Genomic DNA, 9,399 nt, shown 5'->3' with positions numbered 1-9,399 from the left:
TTCAACATTTTGTAATGATTTGGATGAAATTCAGGATGTGGACAGTAAGTCCAAGTCTAATCCGATTTGTGTTTTATTTTTTTCAGGAGGAAGCTCGTCGGAACAGAAGGTAGGACATGCTCTTTACTGAAACCCTGAATGGATTTGTAAAATACTTCAGAATAGCAATTTATAACCAGTAGTTTAATATTTACAGGATTAATGATGATATCCAGGAATTGTCAGTGACAGATGAGACCCTGCCGGTTGAAAAATTCGATCACCTCTATTTGTTGAACACAGTGCTGAGAGAAACGCTTGATGCTATTAATCGAGGTAAAACTTACAAAGATTCATTTCTCCTTGTTTATGAAGCTCAATTTAGTTCCACTTTGAGGCAAAGATTGTCTGTAATACTGGGCTGAGGGGGAACTGAAGTTTATTTCACATCAACCCCACCGACTGGGAGGCATCACTGTCACATGGTCAGCTGGAGATGTCAGACCCCTGGACACACCAGCACAGGGTCACAATACAACCAATACACAGACTGGCAAATGAACCACTGTGTCCTGATCCTAGGCAAATGCACTAACACACCAGGACATGAGTTTGGATCTACCAGAGGAACTGGGAATTTAATACTGATGATAATATTGTAGGGAATAAAAGCGGCTATCAGTGTGGTGACAGGGATTGTCAGGAAAATACACAAGTCCTTCATGTGCCCTGTGAGTGCAGACTCTGACTGACACAGGTCTTCCCCCTTCCGGATCAGCATCTCTCACTGTTGTTAGAGGCAGAAGAGGGGAGTGGTCGTGATCCGGGACTGAATCGCCAGGGGAAGAGACAGGAGAATCTATTGATGTGAATGGGACACTCGAATGGTATGTTGCCTCCTGGGTGCCAGGGTCAGGGATGCCTCGAATCGTGTCCGCAGCATTTTAGAGAAGGAGGGAAAAGAGCCAGATATCTTGGTAAATTTTGGGACAATGACATTGGAAGTAAAAGAAAAGGGGTCCTGAAAATAGAATTTGGAGAGCTTGGTAGAAAGCTCAGAAGCAGCACCCCCAGGGTTGTAATTTCTGGATTGCTGCCTGTGCCACGTGCTGGTGAGGGTAGAAACAGGATAATTTGGCAGATAAACATGGCTGAGAAGATGGTGCTGGGAACAGGGATTCAGGTTCTTGGATCATTGGGATCTGTTCTGGTGGAGGAATGACCTGCTCAAAAGGGACCCGAGGGAGAACAATATTCTCACAGAGAGGTTTGATAGAGCTGTTGGGGAGGGTCTGAACTAATTTGGTGGGGGGGGGGGGTGCACGGGAACTGGAGTGAAGGGATAGGACTGATGGTAAAATGCAAAGATAGCGTGCAGTCAGACTGTCAGATAGGGCGGACAGATGTGAGGAGAAAATTACAGCCAGCAGGGTGAGTATCAGTGCATTAGGGATGCAGAATTAAAAAGGGTAGCAGATACAGTACACAAACTGTTATATCTCAATGCATGGAGTATGGGAAATAAGGTGGATGATCTTGTTACACTATTACCGATTGTCAGGTATGATGTTGTGGCCATCACGGAATCGTGGCTGAAGGATGGTTGTAGTTGGGAGCTGAATGTTCAAGGTTTCACAATGTATCGGTGTTATAGGAAGGTCGGGTGAGGGGGGTAGCGTGGCTCTGTTGGTAAATCAGCAGCAAGATGCGACATAGGATTGGAAGATGTTGAATCTTGTGAGTTGAAGTAAGGAACTGCAAAAGTAAAAATGACACTGCCACCAGTGATATACAGGCCTCCCAACAGTCAGTGGGTTGAGGCCCACAGATTACAACTGGAAATAGAAAAGGCTGATGAAAAGGACAATGTTATGATAATCATGGGAGATTTCAACATGCAGGGCAATTGGGAAAATCAGGTTGGTAAAGGATCTCAAGAGAGTGAGTTTGTCGAATGCAATGTGATGGCTTTCTAGAGCAGTTTGTCGTTTAGCCTACTCGGGGAACAGCTCTACTGGATTGGGTGTTATGTATTTAACCAGAGGAGAGTAGTTAAAAGAAACCTTAGGAAGCAGTGCTCACAACGTGACTGAGTTCAACTTGAAATCTGATAAGGAGAAAGTGAAGTCTGACATTGTAGTATTTCAGAGAAGTAAAAGAAATTACAGTGGTCTGAGAGAGGAGTTGGCCAAAGCAAATTGGAAGGAGATGCTGGCAGGGATCAGAGCAGAGCAGAAATGGTGTCAGTTTCTGGGAAAATGAGGAAGGTGAAGGATAGATGTATTCCAAAAATAAATAAATACTAAAATGGCAAAATAGTAAAACCGTGGCTGACAAGGGAAGACAAGTTAATGCAAAGGCAAAAGAGAGGGCATACAACTAAACAAAAATTAGTAGGAAGACAAAGGATTGGGAAGCTTTTAAATATCTACAGAGAGAAACTGAAAGGATGATTGGGCGGGAAAAAATAAACAAGAAATTGATTTGAATTGAATTGACTTTATTACTTACATCCTTCATATACATGAGGATTAAAAATCTTTACGTTACGTCTCCATGTAAATGTGCAATGTGCAATTTATAGTAATTTATGATGAATAATATGTACAACATGCTGGTTAATATAACATAGAAATACAGTTGTGTCAGCATGAGTTAATCAGTCTGATGGCCTGGTTGAAGAAGCTGTCCCGGAGCCTGTTGCTCCTGGCTTTTATGCTGCGGTACCGTATCCCGGATGGTAGCAACTGGTACTGTTTGTGGTTGGGGTGACTCTGGTCTCCAAAGATCCTTCAGGCCCTTTTTACACACCTGTCTTTGTAAAACAAGTTAGCAAACAATATCAAATTGTTTTTCAAGTATTGTAAAAAAAATAAAACAGAGATGAGAGTGGATATAGGACGCTAGAAAATGAGGCCGGATATATAATAACGCGGGATAAAGAGATGGCAGCTAAACCAAATATTTTGCACCAGTCTTCACCATGGAAGACACTCGCACTGTGCCCGGTGTTGAATGGTGCGAGGAAAGAGAAGTGAGTGCAGTTACTGTTACAAAGGAGAAGGTGCTCAGTGGCTGGAGTTTATGCGAGAAGTGAGGAAGGTGCAAGACAGATATATTCCAAAAAAGAAGAAATTTTCGAATGGAAAAAGGATGCGACCGTGGCTGACAAGAGAAGTCAAAGCCAAAGTAAAAGCAAAGGAGAGGGCATTCAAGGAAGCAAAAATTAGTGGGAAGACAGAGGATTGGGAAGTTTTTAAAAGCTTACAAAAGGAAACTAAGAAGGCCATTAAGAGGGAAAAGATGAACTATAAAAGGAAGCTAGCAAATAACATCAAAGAAGATACTAAAAGCTTTTTCAAGTATATAAAGAGTAAAAAACAGGTGAGAGTGGATATAGGACAGATAGAAAATGATGCTGGAGAAATTGTAATGGGAGATAAGGAGATGGCTGAGGAACTGAACGAGTATTTGCATCAGTCCTCACTGAGGATGATATCAGCAGTATACCGGACACTCAAGGGTGTCAGGGAAGAGAAGTGTGCGCAGTCACAATTACGACAGAGAAAGTTCTCAGGAAGCTGAATAGTCTAAGGGTAGATAAATCTCCAGGTCCAGATGGAATGCAACCTTGTGTTTTGAAGGAGGTAGCTGTGGAGATCGCGGAGCAATGATCTTTCAAAAGTCAATAGATTCTGGCATGGTTCTGGAGGAGTGGAAGATTGCAAATGCCACTCTGGTATTTAAGAAGGGGGCAAGGAAGCAAAAAGTGAATTATAGACCTGTTAGCTTGAGAAATGGTTGGGAAGTTTCTGGAGTCAATTGTCAAGGATGAGGTTACCGAGTACCTGGAGGCATATGACAAGATAGGCCAAACTCAGCATGGTTTCCTTAAAGGAAAATCCTGCCTGACAAACCCATTGAAATTTCTTGAGGAGATTACAAGTAGGCTAGACAAGGGAGATGCAGTGGATGTTGTGTATTTGGATTTTCAGAAGGCCTTTGACAAGGTGCCGCACATGAGGCTGCTAAACAAGATAAGAGCCCATGGAATTACGGGAAAGTTACATATGTGGATAGAGCGTTGGCTGATTGGCAGGAAACAGAGAGTGGGAATAAAGGGATCCCATTCTGGTTGGCAGCCAGTTACCAGTGGTGTTCCACAGGGGTCCGTGTTGGGGCCGCATCTTTTTACGTTGTATATCAACGATTTGGATGATGGAATAGATGGCTTTGTAGCTAAGTTTGCTGATGATACAAAGATAAGTGGAGGGGACGGTAGTGCTGAGGAAACAGAGAGTTTGCAGAGAGACTTGGATAGATTATGAGAATGGTCAAAGAAGTGGCAAATGAAATACAATGTTGAAAAGTGTATGGTCATGCACGTTGGTAGAAGAAATAAATCAGCAGACTATTATTTAAATGTAGAGAGAATTCAAAGTTCTGAGATGCAATGGGACTTGGGAGTACTCGTGCAGGATACCCTTAAGGTTAACCTCCAGGTTGAGTTGGTGGTGAAGAAGGTGAACGCAATGCTGACATTCATTTCTAGAGGAATAGAGTATAGGAGCAGGGATGTGATGTTGAGGCTCTATAAGGAACTGGTAAGACCTCTCTTGGAATACTGTGTGCAGTTTTGGACTCCTTCTTTAAGAAAGGATGTTCTGACATTGGAGAGGGTTCAGAGAAGACTCGCTAGAATGATTCCGGGAATGAGAGGGTTAACATATGAGGAACATTTGACCGCTCTTGGACTGTACTCCGTGGAGTTTAGAAGAATGACGGGGAACCTCACAGAAACATTTCGAGAGTGGTTTTGGCAAAGTTGTTTCCTATGGTGGGGGAGTCTAGTACGAGAGAGCATGATTTAAAGATTGAAGGGCGCCCATTCAGAAGGGAGATGCGAAGAATTTTTTTTAGCCAGAGGGTGGTGAATCTGTGAATTTCTTGCGGCAGTGGAGGCCAGGTCATTGGGTGTATTTAAAGCAGAGATTGATAGGTATGTGAGTAGCCAGGGCATCAAAGGTCATGGTGAAAAGGTGGGGGGTGGGACTAAATGGGAGAATGGATCAGCTCATGATTAAATGGTGGAGCTGATTCGAAGGGCCGAATGGCCGGCTTCTGCTGCTTTGTCTTATGGTCTTATTTGAATGCACCAGTATACGGAATAAGGATCTTGTAGCACAGGTAGAGTTTGGCAGGTACAAACTTAGGCAGGTACGACTTTGGTCGAAGGAATAAAAGCATAGACAATTCTGTAAACAGGGTGAAATTCAAAAATCTGAGTTGCAAAGGGACATGGGTGTCGTTGTGCAGGATTCCCTGAAGGTTAACTTGCAGTTTGTGTCAGTGATAAGTTTGGCAAACTCAATGTGTGCTTTCATTTCGAGAGGATTAGAGTACAAGAGCAAGGATGTAATTCTGAGGTTTTAATAAGGCATTGGTCAGACCACACTTGGAGTATTGTGAGCAGTTTTGGGTCCCTTCTATAGGAAAACATGTGCTGGCATTGGAGGGGGTCCAGAAGATTCACAAGAATGATTCCGGGAATGAAAGAGTTAACATATGAGGAGTGTTTGATGTTTCTGGGTCTGCACTCACGCGAGTTTAGAAGAATGGCTTATTTATTATCCCTCTCAACCCTATTCTCTTGCCTCCTTCCCATAACTTTTGAGACTCTGACTAATCAAGAAGTTTACTTATTAACTTCTGCTTTAAAAATCAAACGGGAGAAAATCTGCAGATGCTGGTAATCCAAGCTACACAGGTCCTGATGAAGGGTCTTGCCAGATCTCTCTGACTCCTGTCGGGAGAGAGTTGATGTTGGGAGGATGTGGGTGGGTCGAGAACGGTAAGCACAGCCTCCGACTATAGGGATGTCCATTTAGGACAGAGATGACGAGGAATTCCTTTATCCACAGGATAGTGAATCTGCCACAGGCAACTGTGGATGCCAAATAATTGAGTATATTTAAAGCAGAGTAACACACACAAATTGTTGGGGGAACAGCAGGCCGGGAAGTTTCTATGGAAAAGAATAAACAGTCCACGGTTTAGACTGAAACACTTCATCAGGACCTGTGTTGCTTAAGGGTTCCTGCAAATTCATCCCCTGTACTAATGAGGGGCTGTGAGGGATGGGGATCTGGGAAAGGGGACAAAGCCATCCTCATCTCCCATCTTTGCCCCCTCCAGCTTCACATTACGTCTACACACATAGTTCACCCACAGGCTTTGCACCCCTCCCCCTCCTGGTTCAATCTGCCTTTCATCTCTCCCCTACTGGTTCCCATTATCACCTCCTTTACTGTCTCAAACCATCACACTCCCCCACTTCACACTCAGAAATGAAGGTGAACATTGAATGAAGGGCCTGTTCCTGTGCTGTACTGCTCTATGTTCTCTGTTCCCAGTTTCGGAGAATGAGAGGAGATCTCATGGAATCACAAAATTCTTTCAGGGGTCAACAGGCAGGAGTGAGGGAGGATGTTTCCCCTGTCCAGCGGAAAACCCTTGTGGAGACATCTGCTTTTGTCGAATCAAAGGTTCGTGTCGGCCACCCGACCGCGCCGAGGCCCAGCGGCCTTTCCCTCTGTCCCGGGGCTCCGCTGTCCGAGTCTCCCCCGATCCCCGGGGCCAGGCGGCCCGAGTCTTCCCCCCGATCCCCGGGGCCGCGCTGCCCGAGTCTCCCCCCCGATCCACGGGGCCGCGCTGCCCGAGTCTCCCCCCGATCCCCGGGGCCGCGCTGCCCGAGTCTCCCCTCGATCCCCGGGGCCGCGCTGTCCGAGTCTCCCCCCGCTCCCCGATCCCCGGGGCTGCGCTGCCCGAGTCTCCCCCCGATCCCCGGGGCCGCGCTGCCCGAGTCTCCCCCCGATCCCCGGGGCCGCGCAGCCCGAGTCTCCCCCCGATCCCCGGGGCCGCGCTGTCCGAGTCTCCCCCCGCTCCCCGATCCCCGGGGCTGCGCTGCCCGAGTCTCCCCCGATCCCCGGGGCTGCGCTGCCCGAGTCTCCCCCGATCCCCGGGTCCCCGCTGCCCGAGTCTCCCCCCGATCCCCGGGTCCCCGGGGCTGCGCTGCCCGAGTCTCCCCCGATCCCCGGGTCCCCGCTGCCCGAGTCTCCCCCCGATCCCCTGGGCCGCGCTGCCCGAGTGTCCCCCCGATCCCCGGGGCCGCGCTGTCCGAGTCTCCCCCGATCCCCGGGGCCGCGCTGCCCGAGTCTCCCCCCGCTCCCCAGGGCCGCGCTGCCCGAGTCTCCCCCCATCCCCGGGGCCGCGCTGCCCGAGTCTCCCCCCGATCCCCGGGGCCGCGCTGCCCGAGTCTCCCCCCGATCCCCGGGGCCGCGCTGCCCGAGTCTCCCCCCGATCCCCGGGGCCGCGCTGCCCGAGTCTCCCCCCGATCCCCGGGTCCCCGGGGCTGCGCTGCCCGAGTCTCCCCCGATCCCCGGGTCCCCGCTGCCCGAGTCTCCCCCCGATCCCCTGGGCCGCGCTGCCCGAGTGTCCCCCCGATCCCCGGGGCCGCGCTGTCCGAGTCTCCCCCGATCCCCAGGGCCGCGCTGCCCGAGTCTCCCCCCGCTCCCCAGGGCCGCGCTGCCCGAGTCTCCCCCGATCCCCGGGGCCGCGCTGCCCGAGTCTCCCCCCGATCCCCGGGGCCGCGCTGCCCGAGTCTCCCCCCGATCCCCGGGGCCGCGCTGCCCGAGTCTCCCCCCGATCCCCGGGGCCGCGCTGTCCGAGTCTCCCCCCGATCCCCGATCCCCGGGGCCGCGCTGCCCGAGTCTCCCCCCGCCGATCCCCAGGGCCGCGCTGCCCGAGTCTCCCCCCGATCCCCGGGGCCGCGCCGCCCGAGTCTCCCCCCGATCCCCGGGGCCGCGCTGCCCGAGTCTCCCCCCGATCCCCGGGGCCGCGCTACCCGAGTCTCCCCCCGATCCCCGGGGCCGCGCTACCCGAGTCGCCCCACCCCGATCCCCGGGGCCGCGCTGCCCGAGTCTCCCCCCCGATCCCCGATCCCCGGGGCCGCGCTGCCCGAGTCTCCCCCCAGATCCCCGGGGCCGCGCTGTCCGAGTCTACCCCCGATCCCCGGGGTCGCGCTGCCCGAGACTCCCCCCGATCCCCGGGGTCGCGCTGCCCGAGTCTCCCCCCGATCCCCGGGGCCGCGCTGCCCGAGTCTCCCCCCGATCCCCGGGGACTCTCTAATTCTCTGCTTCTCCCCCCAGTCTCTGTCACCCTGGATGTGGAAACGGCGAATCCGTATCTCGAGGTGTCTGAGGATCGGAAGAGTGTGAGACGGACCGGGACCCGGAGGAATCTCCCTGACACCGGGAAGAGATTCACTGGCCGGGTTTCTGTGCTGGGATCGGAGGGATTCACATCGGGGAGTCATTACTGGGAGGTGGAGGTGACGGGGAATCGGGTCTGGGGTCTAGGAGTCGCCGCAGAGTCTGTGGAGAGGAAGAGACGGGTCAGTCTGAGTCCGGAGACTGGATTCTGGGTCATCAGGCGGTATTGTGACGTGTTACATCGGGATTATGACGTGTACCGTGATCTCATCTCCCCCGAGTCCCGTCTCGCTGCCGGTCCCATCCCCGGGAGGGTGGGAGTTTATCTCAGTTACGAGTCCGGGACAGTTTCATTTTACAACGCGGAGACCAAGTCCCATCTCCACACCTTCACTGGGAATAAATTCACGGGGAAACTTTATCCTTTCTTCCGGACTGGGGATGGAAACCAGTGGCTGAGAATCTGCTCCGGTTCCGCTCCGGGTCTGTAAACGGGTCGGGTCCCGGGACCGGCGTCAGGAGTAAAGTCCCTGTAAATATAAATGTGCGGAGAGTGCAGCTAAATACGTGGCTAAGGAGATGGTGCAGGAGGGAGGGCTTCATGTTTCTGGACAATTGGGCTTTGTTCCCGGGAAGGTGGGGCCGGTTCCGACGGGTCGGTTTGCCCCTGAACTGGAGGGGGACTAACATCCTTGCGGGTAGATTTGCCAGTGCTGCTCCGGGGGGGGGGGGGGGGGGGTGTTAAACTAGTTTTGCAGAGGGAGGGGAGCCAGAGTGTTAGAGCAGATAGTGAGGTGGAGGAGGATAAAGGTCATGCGAGGACTGCATGTATAGACAGAAATCAAAGGTTTGTACATTAGGTTGTAAATTAATTTTCAGAGCTTTAGAAATTGTAGAAAATAAAGATTTCCAAAAAGATTTTGATGAAGAACATGACCACAACATACGTCAAAAAGTGGCTACGTCAGTTTTACACCTATCGCAACAATTGTCTATGCTAGGAAATATTATGGATAGTCTCTCCTTTGTTAAATAGTAACAGTGAACAATTTTAAATTGAATTAAACACTGATTGGTTCATATTAAAGAAGAATTGACCATCTTCGTTAACAAAGGTCATATTAAGTTCTCTCTCCCAAACTTGTTTAGT

The 9,399-nt window shown here is 50.8% G+C and overlaps 1 long non-coding RNA gene across 1 annotated transcript; it reads left to right on the top strand.

Annotated features, from left to right (window-relative positions):
* The first annotated feature begins 220 nt into the window (after positions 1–220).
* On the top strand, positions 221–8,291 carry LOC140720016 (uncharacterized). The gene is made up of 3 exons (XR_012097080.1): positions 221–315; positions 6,393–6,524; positions 8,187–8,291. It is a non-coding gene; the product is annotated as an uncharacterized lncRNA (long non-coding RNA).
* The last annotated feature ends 1,108 nt before the right edge of the window (positions 8,292–9,399 follow it).

Source organism: Hemitrygon akajei, unplaced genomic scaffold (assembly GCF_048418815.1).
Source record: "Hemitrygon akajei unplaced genomic scaffold, sHemAka1.3 Scf000034, whole genome shotgun sequence".
In the NCBI taxonomy this organism is placed as follows: domain Eukaryota; kingdom Metazoa; phylum Chordata; class Chondrichthyes; order Myliobatiformes; family Dasyatidae; genus Hemitrygon; species Hemitrygon akajei.
The sequence above is the reverse complement of the archived record's forward strand: the minus strand, read 5'-3'. Positions and strand labels throughout refer to the sequence as shown.